General features: G+C 41.1%; 1 protein-coding gene across 1 annotated transcript in view; it reads right to left on the reverse strand.

Moving 5' to 3' along the window:
* Nucleotides 1-12,828: 12,828 nt before the first annotated feature.
* Nucleotides 12,829-17,156, reverse strand: part of RIOX2 (ribosomal oxygenase 2) — an 82,909-nt gene continuing 78,581 nt past the window's right edge. The window contains exon 11 of the mRNA XM_066619311.1: nt 12,829-12,935. The gene's annotated coding sequence lies outside the window, so the exon portion shown is untranslated. The remainder of the gene's footprint in view (nt 12,936-17,156) is intronic.

Below are 17,156 nucleotides of genomic sequence, written 5' to 3' on the forward strand. Positions count from 1 at the left end.
CTGAATTAAAATAACTCTACTGAGTGGTGGTGTCCTTTATTATATTATAGTGGTGCTCAAAGTCACAACTGCTGTCACAACTGCTGATGAAAATGTGATCCCCATTCAAACCACAGCATTTCATTCCACCTCTGTGTTTTTCCTGGGCTCTGGGATACTCTGGGCAGTCGCATCTGTTGCCCAGTGTCACAGAAGGCAGCGCAACAGGATGTCTGGGCAGACGTAACTGCCCAGAGTGTCCCAGAGCCCAGATCTACCCAGCAGAGGAGCTGCATGGAGGCGGAACTTAAAGGTCTACTCACCGGGCAGACCAATCTGTCCGAATCCTAGATCAGGCCAGGGTCTGAGTGTCTCTGTTATATAGTATTCTGCTACTCTGCTATTCTGTTACTGATTCAGGGCATCTAACAGCAAACAAAAATACACAATAAAAGAAACAGCTTTTAAAAAAACCTGAACAGAGGAAAAGAAACCTGTTAGGTAGCACAAAAACAAATCTGATCACCCACTATCTGATAGCCCACTTTCATCAACATATTTCTTGTGAATCTGACATTATCTAGCTTACCTACAGCAGAGAACACAGAAGCAATATGAACTATTTTAGGCTGTAAGTCTCTCATTATTCCAAACTGTGTAGTTCAAGGACTACAACCCTTCTGCTTTGAGTAAAACTGTGACTCATGTACTGTACCTCAAAAGCAGAACTGGTGTTCTACGCAAGTTAATACTGCTTCTTAGTGGGTTGTGTGTGTGTTTACCCAACAAGGACACAAGGAAAACTTTTGTCCAGTCCCCAAAATGAGGTTTGTATGGAATTGTTTCCACATGAGTAATCAGATTTCCATATTTGAGTCTGATTACTTTGCTCTTGGGCCAACAGCAAGACTACTGGCTCATGCTCCCTTCCAATGACCTTTCTAAGCAATGTGGAGTACACTTAACAGAATCTGGACACAGCAATATTCTCTGCTTAGTGTATATGTTCCAGGATCACTATGACATTTACATATATTCATGCCTACAATCTGTAACTACTACCCCATGCCTCTACAGCTTAAGATTTTGGAAATATTGGAGCAGTTAGAAGCAGTTCTAGTTCCAGAAATTACAAGAACTGAAAAAGCAGAACTACAAGTTGTCAATCGAGTGCACTCAAACATGATAGTTAATGCTTTCATTGTCCTATTATCGCCAAAGAACCTTTCATTAAAATTCAATAAAACAATGTCATTCAGGGAGGCATGATGATAAAAAAAATGAATGGGTGTAGTTCTTGCTTCAGCTATTAGTTATTTACAATAATCAAGGAAGTAAAATGCTTAAAAAAACACACACACTGCCCAGTAGACTTTAGTTTACTCCCTGCATTTTATTTCTTTCAATAATACCTTCCTCTTTTAAGTAGAAAGTAGAAACAATGATAGTTAATTCTATAATAGGGACAATTAAGCATATCAAACCTTTATTGACAAATCACATTTTGGAGACCTATTTTTATAGATTCTCCATAGCACCTCTTTTCTGGATTGGAAGAGAAGGCAGAGCAGAACAGGAAGTGTGCAGGAGAAGCATGTGCTGGTTGTCTCCTCCACACTTGCTTTTCCATTTTCTTTTTCAATCCCAGGAGGAGGAGACACTGGGGCATCATGAGGTAAAAGGAGACAACATCTGGCATGTCCCCTCAGGCACAAGCCTGAGGGCCACCTCTATGCCATAATAAACCTCTTCAAACCCATTTCTGTGAATGCGTTATTCAGAAGCAAATTGCACTGTGTAAGTGTGCACAAGATTGTAGCCTCAAGTTTGTAAGTTCCCACAAGAAGAAGCCCCCTTTGTTTCCCCTCTTCCCGTTTCTAGTACACCAAGAGTGCAATCCTATGCAGGCCCACTCAGATGTATGCCCTATTCAGTTTAATGCAACTTACAGTCCAATCCTATGCATTGAACTCACTGAGTTCAATTAGACTTACTCCCAGGTAAGAGTGCATAGGATTGCAGCCTAACAGCCCAATCCTATGCGTGTCTACTCAGAAGTAAGTCCCACTAGAGTTAATGGGACTTACTCCCATGAAAGTGTGGATAGGATTGGGCTGTCAGGCTGCAATCTCATCCATAATTACTTGCGAGGAAGCCCCATTTACTATAATGGAACTTACTTCTGAGCAGACAAGCCTAGGCTTGGGCTCTTAGGCTGCACTCCTATCCATACTTACCTAGGAGTAAGCTTCTGGGTAGACATGCCTAGGATTGGACTCTTAGGCTACAATCCTCTCCACACTCACCCAGGAGTAAGCTCCATTGACTATGATGGAACTTACTTCTGAGTAGACATACATAGGCTTGGGCTCTTAGGCTGCACTCCCACCCACACTTTCCTGGGAGTAAGCCCTATTGACTCTAATGGGACTTCCTTCCGAGCAGACCCGCCTAGGCTTGGGCTCTGAAGGGTCCCGGGTCGCAGCCCGCGGGCAGACCACAGCCGGGGCTCCCCGCGCGCTGGCTTGGCGGGTCAGCAGGCGCCCTCGGCGTTCCAGGGCGAGGCTCCTCCTCCTGCCGAGGAAGCCGCGCTCGCCGGCCGGGCGCTCCTTGTTTGTCTGCGGCGCGGCGCGGCGAAACTCGACCGACCTGAAGTTCTTGGCTGCGCCGAGGGAGGGCGGAGGCGGGCGTGCCCTGGACGAGGCGCGAGGAAGGGGGCGGCGGCTCTTCCTCGTCCCCGCTGCCTCCAGAGCGGAGGGGGCGGACGCTCCAGTGCCCCGTGGAGCCCTGGAAGAGGAGCGGGACTTGCACCGCAGCAGCACCGGCGATGTCTGGCGGGAGCGGCCGGAGGAGAGCGGGCTCCCCCTGGCACAGCAGCCTCTCGCGGTTCTTCTCCAGGAGCGCGTCCAAGGAGCAGCAGGAGGACGCGGGCGCAGCAGCTCCGCCGAGCGCACGCAGGTAGGGCCAGGAGGCAGGGCAGGGAGCGGGTGCCCCCCGCTTGTCCCCGGCTGGCCGCAGTCGCTGGAGCGCTCCTCTGCGCCCTGCTTTCCCAACTTCCTCGCCCCCAGCGGGGGAGAGCACGCGGGGCGCAGCACAGGCGCCTCCAGGTGGCACCGCGCAGCCAGCGGTGGGGTCCCACTCCTGCCCCGTCCAGCCTTGCAGCACCGAGGAAGCCTCTGGGTCAGGGGAGCAGCGTCCCCGCCGCTGCCCTCCACCACCAGCCTGCGTGCGTGTCCTGTTGGCAGAGCTAGGGTGCCCGGGTGCCAGAGGCTTCCCCACTTACCAGAGGGTATGCCCCATTGACTATAGCGGAGCACTTTTGAGTAGACATGCATAGGCTTGGGCTCATCACCACCAAAGAGGACGAAGCACCCCAAAATGTAGGGCATCCAAGGAGAATGTAGGGCTTGACAAAATAGAAGCTTAAAAAAGACACTTGCCTATTGATTTCATATTTAAACACTATATTACTTACTGAATTTAAAACTATATTGCACATAGTTTATTGAATTTAAAACTCTGTACTTTATTACATATAAAGCATTAATTCCAAGAAGGCTATGTGCTGCCTGCTCACAGGGAAAAGGAGGACATTTAAGTTCTTTTCCAGGACCCAAGACTTTAAAAAGAGGGCATGTCCTGGAAAAAGAGGATGTCTCCTCACCCTTGGCATGGCTGCATCAGCACTGGAAAGTTGTATAGGATTGGGCCCTTGGTCAATACCTTGTGAGAGGGACTGTCTGAAATCTGTCTTGGTCACAAGGACCTGGTGAATTATGTCCTCTTCCCTCCCCCCCCCCAACTATTTCAGATTTCAAGCAGTCTAATCCATTGGCATCTATATGATGAGATGATTGCCTCATCTATCAGCATGCAATTTGCTAACACATCATGGAGATAATAAAGTCCTGAACTCCAGTTTGAAGGTGATTATTTAAAAAAGAAAAGCCTTAGCATGTGTGTAATGGAGTTACAAATAAGTGAAGTTTAGAGCCCAGTCCTGTCCATGACTATTCAGAAGTCCCATTATAGTCAATAGTGCTTACTTCCAGGTAAATGTGGATAGGATTGCAGCCTCAGTGAGTTGTGATTATAGGAGAAACAGAATTAGAGGGCATGGCAGGGCAAATTCTGTCTTGTGTGTTGATATAAGCAGTTAAGAGTGAGTAAGTGTATCATTTAAATTAAAGACTTTGCTATTCCATGTGGGCAGTGAAGTTTCTGTAGAGGCAGATATTCTTCCAACAGGATGGCTGGGGCAAAGGAGAACAGGAAAGCAACATAATTCTATTTCTGACACAGGATGGTGCTTTCCCAAACTTACTCATAGACCTGTTTGAGATTCTCTTAGCAACTAATTATTGAATTAACTTGGTATTGTTTGTGTTGGCTGTTATCTTTGCACTGTTACAGTCTTCTGGACAAGCCTGTAGAACACTATACTGTACCATGAAGTTGCATAATTTGGGTATAATAGGAAGTTATACGTGAAATTATTTCAGTGCCAAATGTTAATTTAGTAGTCCAAATCTAAGAAATTGTGGCTTAGATTGCCAAGTACTTGCTGTAGATTTGGCCATTCACATACGCCTGTGGCAAAACAAAAACATTAAATTATGCCAATCCCTGATCTATAATCCATTTTATTTGTTTAGTAAGAACTGTAAATATCCGTTAGTCGAAATAGGTCCCATTTTTAAAGCAAGGAAACTTTTCTTATTGGTTAGTGCTTCATCTGATCAACAGACTGTGAATCTTACAGTGGATTTTCTAATACACTGTGTTTGGTTCTTTGCAAAAACAAATGAAATCAAGTTTTTTTTTGTAGATTAAGATGAAGAAATCTCCAAAAACAAATGCATTTTAATTTCCATTACTGCACAGGAAGTTGTACAGCAACTTGGCATCTTGTTGATTTTTGTTGTTGCTCAGTAAGCATGGCTAAGGGATGACAAAAATATTTCCTAGACCTAGTTTATTAAATTATGTAGACTGAAATGCTGTTTGTTTAGGAGTCAGCTCACATTGATTTATAGAATTTGTACTTATACATTTTTTATTATAAGTACAATAGATAAAAATAATAAAACTTCAGAATATGGTTAATGTTTTTGTCTGATTGCCGTAAGTGGAATATTCTTCCCTGGGTGTAAAATAGAAGGAAATTGCTGAATATTCTTAAGAAACCTATTATGTATTCCACTCATAGGTCAAATGAAAATGCATGTTGAAGCAAAATATTCTGTAGATATTATTAACTCTGCTGTCCAGCTGTGCTCACACACGATATGAGAATAGAGTCTAGGTTGGGATATGCATCTGTTTTGGATACAGGGATCAAGTTCAGTAAGGACTGAACTAGATCTAAGCTACATGTGTGGACCTCTCTTATTTGATAGGAGTGAATACCTTCCTTTTGTCAGGAATAAATATAATTCTAACACCTTCCTTGCGTGGGAGGAAATTGGAGGCCAGAATGTGATACCAGATCAAAAAGATCCATCTGAAATGTTGTGGTTCTTGAAAGATAGAACCTTTCTTCAATTGTAAAAATCCCTACGGGGATTTAGAACAGCCTGCCCATGTAAACCGCCTTGAATAAAGTCTGAAGAGAAATCTGAGGACCAAGAAAGGCAGTATATAAATACATGTATTATTATTATTATTCCTGCATCTAACTGCTTTGTAGTGGAGACCGTTGGAGACCATTGAATGACTTTGAACAGTTTCTGGCCATGACTTTCGTTCATAAAATAACGGCCTAGTGTGTATGAATACTAGGGAGTAACACAGTGGAAGCAATGACTCTGGAACATTTTTTTCCCAGGCCTGTGGATTAATGAGGAAAGTGTTAAGACAATATGCACAGTGTTAATTGAGCCCTTCACAGTCTTGTGAGAGTGTGTCATTTGATTCAGATTATGTTAACAGATTTCACTGTATAGCAACCTTGGATGCAATAAACCGATGTCACATACTTAGCAATGTTGTTGTAGCATATAGCTAATGTGAACTAATTTTGTGATTTTGATTAAAAATAGCATTGTCATATGCACTCTTAAACACAAAAACTATCCAGGTATATGCGTTTAAGAACTGGTGCATTCATCTAATTTTGAAAGATTGGTATTAACTTCTTAAAATCTCCCTATGTTAGTATTCGCTTACAGTTAACAATTATATTTTAATTGGGTATTTTCATTAATGATTATATTTAAATAATCATTTCATTAATGATTATTTTAATGTTGCCACCATATTTAAATGCTGGCATTTATATCTTGCTACCCATGTCTTTTTCTTCCATGCCTTCTATTATTTTCTTCTTTGTCTATTTTAGGCTGTAAGCTCTCTAAGGGCAGAGTCCTGCATTTTTTTAAAAAGCACATGTACACTGATGTGCCATATAAACTAGCACCATAATCATGTTAAAACCACATCCATTGGATCGAACAATTCCTTCCAATTTTGCTATTTCTTACCTTGAATATGTTTTTTATTTAAAAGCACAGCTCTCTAGGCTGTGCTTATAGAAGAAGTAACATAAATATTGGTCCACATGTGGGTGAAATTGAAATGTATAGATTGGGAAACAGAAACCCAAAAATGAAATAGTTGCCAAACATGCAACAGTGATCAGCCCCTTTTCTTACCAACTTCATAGAATCCCCGGACAAAGAGTCTAGTGGCTGCTGTCCCCCAAGGAGATCCAACAGCAGGTGATCTGCAATAGTGACTGTTGTCGTATGTCCGTTTATGTACCATGTTGTATGTCATATGTCCGAAGTACCATGTGCTCTGAGTCTTCTGAGCCCTAGGAGATCCCAAAGTGTAGCAGTCTTGTGAAAAGTGCCATAAGCGTGCCCTTACCAGGAGAAGACAGGCAAAGTTTTACCGTATTACTGTGAGAAGTCAATGGAAGACTTCCTCTATCCCAGCTTTTTTTACCCTTTCAGTTCCTAGCTGGATGTATCTCCTGTCAGCCAGAGATTAACAAAGGCCCTGGCCATGTATGCTAGGTAAAAGTGAGAACTTGGTTTCAGCTCTATTGTTTTGAGCAATTTGAGGAGGACTTCATTGGTGAAAATCATCTCCTGTGTTGCATGTTCCCTCTACTTATGTACAGATGAAACCAGGGTTGCAAAAGGTCTGTGCTTCTGTAAGTCATTTTGTTCTTTTTTTAAAAAGGCAACAGATAAATGTGAATAAACATGATGCTGATCCCTATGAAAATAAGGGATTGATAGCCCAATCCTAATTAAATCCCTGTGCAGCGATGCAGCAGCATTGTTGCTGGGGGAGTTTTGGCCACTGGTGGCCTCCTTGGGGTACGAGAATATTAGTCCCCTTGCCCCAGGGTAAGCCCTAGCAGCCACTACAGAGCAACTTGGACCTGAGCCAGGAAGTTTGGGTTGATCTGTGAAGGCGGATCAGACCAGGGAAGGGGGTCAGGATTCAGTGTGCGCCTCTGCCTCAGAACTGTCCCCTCTCTGTGGCTTGATCTGCCCCATTCTGCTAACCCATGCCTGTTTAACCCCTCTGCCACCTCCCTCCAACTCCCTGTGCTGACTTACCTGCACCAGTAGGCATCTGGCTTCATGGGGAGCCAGCTGTTTGCAGTGGTGGCCATACCCCACACACTGACTTAGTCTCAGTGCAGCTAGTTGTGACAGCCATAAAGCTGTTATGTCAGCATAAATGGTGGATAGAATTGGGCCACGAGTCTTGTACAGGATAAAGAAGTGAAAACCTAGAATTTACTTTGACCATGGGAGTAACAAATTACAGTTTCTTTAAACAATTCAGATACATTTTTTGAAAATTTGACTTTAAAGTGTAACCTAGAATATTGTTTGTCACTATTTTATGGAAGAAATAAAATTGCTATATATTTAAAATTGTTATTTTAAATTATGCAAAAAATCATGATTTTTGCATAAACGTCTCTTTAAATAGTGAACTTTATAAATATCACAGACACTTTAAGCACTTACACAATCTTGTTTTAACCTAGAGCTGAATATCATTATTTGTAGGAAATTAAGGTCCGTATCTTGTTTTCAAATACTCATAGATTATTGCTCCTGCTTGCTCTGAAATGTTATTGTTTAAACTTCATCAAAGCTAAATACTCTCAAAGTTATTATTCTAAAGCCCTATACTTTGGTACCCGCAGCATAACTTCTGTTATGGAAAGCATGTTGAGAACTTCATCTGACCTATTTGTCTAATGCAAGGGCTATATTAATATTAGTTACTATGCCTGACAGATGCTAGAAGAAAAATCTCAGTGTAATCTGCAATAATCCTGGGGCATGGTATTGACCCACAACTATACACAAAAACCAGAAATTCTGGTGTTCCTGTGTAATGCAGATTAAGGGCCCAATCATATCCTCCCCTCCCCCCCACATCTGTGCCAGAAAGATGATGCTGTATTCAGCAGGGGACGGATGGGGAGGCTCTAGAGGGGAAGGGGGTATTATTTCCCCTCACCCCTCTGTAAGCCTCCTATTCACCTCTCTAAATTTAATATGACCAACTTCATAAACTAGAAGGGGGAGCATATGTTTTCATTGCCTCTGGGCCACTGCCTGAAGTGAGACAACACAGTCAGCAGCTACTGGTCTTGGATTCTCATTTCTTCCCTTCTTTCCCTGAAGACCATGGAATGGTGTGATCAGGGCTTAGCATCTGCTTAGCCTAGAGTCATTATTAGTACGACAAAGTTTCAGAGGAGCAATAGACATGGTGAAGACAGTTGCTGTGTGTACACCAGGAGTGGTCAGCTTGTCAACTTCAGGGCTCCTGGACCTTTAACTATTGTGTAGAGCAGTGGTTCTCAAACTGGTGGGTCGCGACCCACCAGTTAGTGTAAAGGTTCCCCTTTCCCTTTAAGGGGCAGGTGAAGGGGAGAGGTAGGGAAGTGATCCCCAGGATTGTGTCCGTTTGGAGGGGGACAAAGGGGGGTGCTTGTGACTTACTTTTAGAAGGCAGGGCTGCAGGAGGTGCGGGGAGCCCTGCATAGCCCTGCACAGCGCTCCCCAAGGCTTGGAACATTCCCTGAAGGCAGGTGCAAAGCACTCTCGTTTTGCAGGAGGCGCTTTGCACCCGCTTTCAGTGAAAGTTCCAAGCCTCAGGGAGTGCTGCGCAGGGCTCCCCACACCTCCTGCAGCCTGCTGCAGCCCTGCCTTCTAAAAGTAAGTCACAAGCACCCCCCTCGCCCCCCCCTCAGCAGCTCGATCCTGGGTATCAAGTTGCTACCCTAGCCCCTCCCCCACAAAGACTTACTGAGGGAGTAAAGCTCCCTCAAAGTTTGAGTACCACTGGTGTAGAGGTGGGAATTTCAGCAGGTGCATCTGTGTCATCTATGGGGGGACAGGCTGCCCCTACTGGAATTCCATCCTCTACACAAAGGTCTAGAAACCCTGAAGTTGAAATGTTGGCCATCCCTACACCAGTGTAAGCCACTTTTGATAAATTACCACAATTTACATGAGTGTTGCCTTGCCTGCATTATGTGTCTGAGAGAGGCAATCCACTTTTATCTTTTTCACTTCTTTTCTGATAAATTTTAAATTGGTCACATGGCAGTTCAAAGCACTTCTATACCTATACCTTCTATATCCTATTTTAGCTATGTTTCAGTTACAAATGACAGTTGCATTGGAGCAGGACATTATATCAGGTCAGGTGTTTGCATTGCAGTACAAAACTATTGCCTCCTTTAAACTGCCGTCATTTACCACCTTCTAATGTAGATGTCCTGTTACTAGCTCTGTCTATTAGCTCCTTTTCATTTCCAAGTGTTGATGGAGAAGCCAGTATCGCCTACCACTCTGTTTAACTCCTTTTTCTTAATTCTCTGTTCGTATTAAATGTAGTCATTGGGGAAGGTGAGCTGGAAATAAGGAATGGTGCATGAATGAATGAATGAATGAATGAATCAGAGCATGAATCCAAAAAATAAAACATCAAAGAATGGAATTCAAGAATTAAACATATTGTATACAAAAAGAAAATTAGTAATAACTAAAAGATCAAAATTAACACTGTCCACGTCATTCCGTAAAGTTAAAAAGACCCTTAACACCCCAGCCCATAGGTGTACGCATTAGATTCCTGTTGTGTATATGCAATGTTGGGCAGAAATGGCTTATAGCTATAGAAATACAGTTCTTATAAATCACACCAATGCAGTACATAACTCTGGTGCAACTAAGTATCTCATGTAGCTGGTTGCCTGGCCTGTTAAATTTTCTTTGCAAAGAGCCTGAGAACCATTTCATAAAATTTCAAATAATTCAACAGTCAGAGGACTTTAAAATGCTCTAAGGAGTAGCTTATTACAGAATGTGAGTAAATATACCTGAATTGGGATAAGTTCCATAGTAGCTAACAGAGATGAATATATTCTTAATTGCACGTATGCATCAGCTGGCCGGCATACTTCCATGCTGCACTGACTTCTATCATTTGAACATCTCCCCTTTTACTTACTATCAGCCCCCTTTCCTTACTCACTGTCCTACCTGTGTTAATTTGGAACACTGACACCTGTACTCTGCACAGTTAATAGTGTGGCTAGAATAGACTGTGGTCCAGCTTCAGTCTTGAAGTGAACATAGTCTGTAGAACTTTTGTCTTCTGCCTTATTCTTCCCAGATCTACCCAGTTGTGTTGTCAAAACCAATACATCTCAGTTTTTCTGCCAGTGCTGTTTCCTTCTACATTCCAAGCATTTGTGCCCAGCATTGCAAACAAACTTTTGTGTATGTATTGTGGGTGGAGTGGCTTAATAAAGGAAGAAATGGGATGGGCTTTTTCTTTATACAGTACTTCCAAGTGATTGTTACAAAGAACAAAGAAGGGGAAATACAGATGGTCAGATGCTTGGACTGGCTTTGAAGATTTAGTCGTATAGTTGTGTACATGTTTTGCAGAGAACTCTAGAAAAGTTTTGTAACGGAACTGAGTTGCTTCTGAATCTGGGGCATTTGGTGGGCCGCTGTGAGATACAGGAAGCTGGACTAGATGGGCCTATGGCCTGATCCAGTGGGGCTGTTCTTATGTTCTTATGTTCTTATGAATGTTCCATCAAGCTAGAATGATTATGTTTTTGTGTTTTCATTTAATCTCATTTTTCCTAATGAGTTTTTTCTGTCAATGCGTTAAGACTTTTCAAAGACTGATTTCATGTTACTTGCATTTAAGTAGTAAAATTTCATACTAATTTAGTTTCTTTGATCTTTATGACATTGATATGCAAATTATATTAATAAACTTGCAGATTGTGACCAGATTTCTGCCTCAGTCTATATATTTCATATTGGGACCTTCAACGCTTAAAAAAAATGCCCAATGCTGCAGAAGATGAACAATAATCTATCTTTATAGATTTCTGTCTTTCTGTCTTGTTTACTTGTGAACCTAAGTTTCCCAAATATGGGTTGCTGATAAATAGTAGTGAGTGGACGTTTGCAAGGAAAAATTGTATTGTGAATGTCACAATACTGATATTCATCTGATGGGAAGGGTGTGCTTAAGGAATTCCTGGATCCGTTTCAGTTAAAGAAACAACTTGTCAAATCCATCAATTTTTTCTGGATAAGCAGGTTATCGTTTCATTTTTCAGGACTTAATTCATTTGAGAGAGCGCATAAGTGACTTTCTTAAGTTTTGTCAACATTGAGCTAGACTCCATGTTCAGGAAATTGCAGAGAGTTGCTCTAAATGTTACAAAACGGCTAGGGTAGAACCACAAGTGCTGTTTGATCACATTTGAGTTATCAAGATGCCAGGTTGAAATATACCAGAGTGACAGAATCATTGCACTGAGTTGTACTTTGAGCACAGCTTTGAGAAAGGGAATAAATAAATAAATGTGAAATAATAATTATAGGAATATGTATTGTGGTTTGGTGTTTAACAAGGTGTTTCCTTCTACATAGAAAGCCTCCCTTGGCATTTAAGTTTAGTTCAACTTATAATATGCAATGTTGTCTTTGTGTATTATAATGTCATTCCCAAACTTTTTAGCATAGGGACCCACTCTTACAAATGACATTCTATGGGGACCCACCTAACGGGAAAAAAAAACACAAGTTTCCTTTTACCAGCTGCCCAAGCATCTGTTTTTATCTTTCTTACTATGGTGGGGAGACTGCCTTCTGAAGTGTGTGTTTGGGCTCCATGTTCATCAGATTGGGACTATTCTGGTGGCCTTGTATTCCTCATTACCTGGCATTTGATAGGAAGTGAGGCATGGTTGCCTACTTATGAGTAAATGCACATGTGTCTCAGTTTCACTTTGCATAGGACTTAATGCATTTTCTTTATCAGCTTGGGGGATCTGACCTTCTTGTCTGTTTTTTGGGGGGGCCTATGGTCAGCAAGACGGGACCACTTTGTTGGCATTGCATTTCTCTTGGCATGCCCTTCTAAGTGAACGGAAGCATGCTTGCCTACTCATGAGTAAATTCACACATGCGGCAGTTTCACTTTCCATAGGGCTCAATATATTTTCCTTGCCAGCTATCAGCTTGTCAGTTTCACAGCCCACCAACAATGTGGTAGTGACCCACAGTTTGTGAAACATTGTTATAGATTGATGCAGTCATTGTTATAATGAGCAACAAATAAGGTTAGTCACCCAAATGACTACAGTCTGGTGAATTAGAGAATGAATAACTAAGATGCTCAAACATGATGGAAATGTCAGAAGTGATTTTACAGAAGCAATGTTAATTACATTTTCTATAAGAAACTGAGATTGTGTAGTGATAAAGTTGTTTATATTGTAATTATTCCCATTTATTGTGTCCCTGCCAGTGCACAGTTTGTTTTGTATAGTTCCTTGTGAGTGGACAAACTTTTATGAAAGAGAGCTACCTTACACCATATCCCATTTGCTGTCTTCGGGCTTCAACATTGTAGAACAGGGTTTTGTAGATACCCTGTAAGAACAAAAATAATGATTAATAGCCAGATTTTTTTTCCTTTTTAAAACTGCAGAAATGGTTCCAGTATTTGCAAATGTTTTGCTTATGGAACATTTTGTAACAGGAGCTGTAAACTGTCCTATTTTTTTTTGTACTGCAATGTTAATCTAGGTCATGAAGAATCTGTTCAACAATTTGCCTATAATGTTGGTATCAACAGTTGTCTTTTTAATGTTTTCTGCCCTGGAAGGTAACTTCAGTTAACTGGAAAAAGTACAGTTTGGGGACAAAGCTGATAGCTTTTTTCTGCAAAGAAATATCTTGGATTTTCAGTTATTTATTTACATACTGTGAGTCATCTAATAACACACTAAGGGCCTTGTACAAATAATGATCAAAATCCAGCACAGAGTTGCATGCACTTAAGTACACCTCACAGTTGTTGTTTTTAGCCTCTAAAAAGTTGGCAGGCCAACTTTCAAAAGTGTTTTTCAGGAACAAATTCTATTCATGAAAATGGGAACTGTGTTGGTGTACCAATTTGGTAATGAGTTATAAAGCAGGCAAAAATGCAAAACTCGCTTTCAGGCAACAAATGTCAAATTTATTGGAGCAAATTTACGTCAATTTGCTATTGATGTACAATGTTACTAAACCTTTTGCTTACATCTGTACATGCATCTTCCTATTTTCAGTTCATCTTAAAATGAGTGGCCAAAATTTCACTAGTGGCCTTAATTTTTTAAATCTTGGTATTTTTGAATAATACCACCATGTTATACATCATTTGATGCGAAATTCCACACAGAATGCAATGAAAGAAACCACATTGAAATATCTCAATTCTATCAAATGTTATAACCAAAAAACCTGTGGGATGGGGCAGTGGTGCATCACCACACCCACTGCCTGGGGCAGTGCCCCATCTACTGCATGGGAGGAGGTCCATCATAGGGGTGACGCATGGGTACTAGGTGATGCACTAGGTGTTGTACTAGGTGATGCAAACCCTAGTTATGCCGCTGCTGAGAACATACCAGTTTTGTCTGGCTTTTGGTTGATGGGAAGATGTTTACTTCTACACTCTGTAATGGTGCTGTTGGTTGACTGCATTCCCAGACTGATTTGCCCGCCCCCCACCCATGGCTCAATGTTGTTTGTTGAGTTTTGCTTTGTTGTATTCATGTTAAGATTAATGTTTTCGTGCTCTGACGTTTTTACCTATTGTTGTGATAAATTTATTATAGAGCTTTGTAATGGGCATTTGTTTTGGCATGGGAAAGGCGGGTTATAAATTTTTCAAATATTGTTTTTTTAGAATCTGAATTAATCCTTCATTTCCTTTCTTTTCTTTTTAGTTTAAAAATTGCCTTTTAGGCAATAGAATAAGTAGCTACTTTCAGTTCAGTCGCATAAAAGCTGCACTAATATGAAAACCTTTTCAGAATCTCTAAAGCAGTAATACTAAAGAGTTATTTGGAAGTAAGCTACAGTGAATAAAATGGAGCTTGATTCCAATTTAACACGCATAGGATTTTTCTGCACATCTATACCCTTTTGGCAACATCAGTAGCAGGGTTAATGTACTGAACTAGTAAATGTGGAAAAGATTTATTAATTGAATCATTCTGCGTGCATCAATTTTACTCTAATCTTCAAATATAGTGTTTCTCAAACTGTGGGTCGGGATCCACTAGGTGGGTTGCGAGCCAGTTTCAGGTAGGTCCCCATTCATTTCAATGTTTTCTTTTTTAATATATTAGACTTGATGCTACCATGGTATGTGACTGCATTTGGGGAAATGTGACAGACCTGCACTTTTAACAAGCTACTACGTATATTCTTTTAACAATGATAGTAAATGGGATTTGTTCCTGGGTAAGTGTGGGTAGGATTGCATCCTAGGATTGTTAAAAAGTTTTCTGCTTGATGTCACTTCCTGTCAAAACATCACTTCCAGTGGGCCCTGACAGATTCTCATTCTAAAAATTGGGTCCTGGTGCTAAATGTGTGAGAACCACTGTTCTGATGGTAATACTGGAGTAGACCAGGGAGTAAAAAATCCTTTTCATGGGCTTTTAAGACCACATTCAACTAGTTTAACTCTCCCTTAGGAGAGCTGAATGTGGTCTTAAAGCCTATGGAAAGAATTTTTTACTCCCTGATCACTCTAACCACAGAACTTCAGTTCCTATATTGGAGTAAGCTATCTGTTGTGAAGGATTCAAGCTCATTTCTGTCCTAATCAACTTACAGTGGGAAAAGGTGCAGGAGATAATGTCATTCTCCAGTATACTATAGGATAGAAAAACTTCTCATATGTCTCTACAAATGCAGTAGATTAACCAGCCTTTGTATATTATCCTTAAATTTCATACAGCTTAAGATAATGGATATATTTCATCACAGGCAATCTTTTTTCAGTTCTAGTATGAATTTAGCATGGAACTAATATGAAGTTAGTGTGTAAATTGTAATTATTCTACATGTAACTGTCTCCTTTTATAGAAGATGTACATGTACTGGAAAACCGTGACCCAAAACAGCTTCCCTAGGAACATATATGCATCAGAAATCTGCCTGTGCAGAATTATTTTCCATGTGTCATTGTATTATTATTTGAAAAACCAAGTTGAACAGGCAGAACAAAGAAGAAGTGAGAGACAAGAGTTGATAAAGCAATTCTGAGGATGTACTGATTTAGGGAACTGTTCACTAGCAGAAGGGAATGCAGAAAGGAGAAGCATTGGTACAAGGAAGGCTTTTCTTTAAATAGTGAGTTTGGATAAATGATTGAAGGTGAAAAAGATTGGGGAAAGTTGAGGAAAGATTAGGGAAAGATGTTCAGACCAAAGCAAGTGAGATAATGACCAGAATGAGAAAAGGGTGGGAACCGGTTGATGTCTTATGTCTGGTATCAGCACTGGTCCAAATAAACTTGAACTTTCAAAACATCTACTTTTTGTTTTCTCTTTTTTAGCTGTGAAACTAAGGAAAATGAATCTACAAGTGTGATATGTCAGAGAAAGGAAATCAACCCTGTACTGTTAAAGGTATCTTTTTATTTGCTACTTTTAAAGGGGCTGGTATTGATTACTTCCCATTTTTAAATGATTACTAGTTGAAGAGGCCATGGTGAAGGAGGTGATGCAGGAAACTGTACACATGTAAGTATACATGTGATTAAATATATCCTGAAAGTGCCTCTTTCAATGATAAAACAGGTAGGCTTTTATCCCAGAAAGTATTAGACCATTATGGAACAGCAGCAAGCTATTAACCTAGCATTTAAAAAAGAACAGGTAGAAGATGAACAGCTAGTAAGAAGGTTGTGACCAGAGAATCAATGTTATGTGCAAATTATTATTTTAAGTTTGTGGATCAGTAAGAAATTTAAATGCATTATTGCATTTAACCCCTGCTAATTGGGTAAGAGGCACTTTTTCAAGTGGGTGCTCCTTTTTTTTAGCAGGGGGAGAGTAACTGGTCCACCTCACCCCAGCACTGTCTGTTCTAGTGGCTGACTGCTGGTATTCATTTGCATCTTTTTAGATTGTGAGCCCTTTTGGGACAGGGAGCCATTTAGTTATTTGATTTTTCTCTGTAAACCGCTCTGTGAACTTTGGTTGAAAAGCGGTATATAAATACTGTTAATAATATAAATACTGTTAATTATTGCTTGATGCTCTCAATTCACTAGTGCTCTTCAGACATTTGCAACTGTGGTGACTGTCAGTGGTTGCAAACTCACTGGGAGTGTGCTGGCAAGCCTCATTACCAACATGCTCCCCAAACCCCATCCCTGCCTCCCACAAGTTCAGTGTTCGTCTTGTTCAACTTAAATGTGTTCCATGTTATTGCAGGCAGGCAGCCCTCCTCTCCCTCACTGGGGGTGGGGGGTGGGAGAGCCCACAACCTGGAGGGCAGGGTACAACATCTCATTCATGATGAAGGAGCTGGATTCACCTTGGATTTAAGGTGTATTAAAGTTTGGGTTTATTGGGGCAACAATAGTCCAGTGTCCCCTGATAAAAGGATCTGATGGTTTCTTCACCCTGGACCTTTTCCTGGGGAAGAGGCGAGTGGCTTTCATCAGATTCTCAGAGAGGTTTGTGACCCAGAAATGGTTAAGAACCACTAACAAACGTTTACAATTGAATGCACTGGCTTCTAAAATGTGATTTTTTTCCTGGAAAGTTACAAAATTCATGGTTGAATGTTTTTAAGCCTTAGCAT

Source organism: Tiliqua scincoides, chromosome 3 (assembly GCF_035046505.1).
Source record: "Tiliqua scincoides isolate rTilSci1 chromosome 3, rTilSci1.hap2, whole genome shotgun sequence".
NCBI classification, from domain to species: domain Eukaryota; kingdom Metazoa; phylum Chordata; class Lepidosauria; order Squamata; family Scincidae; genus Tiliqua; species Tiliqua scincoides.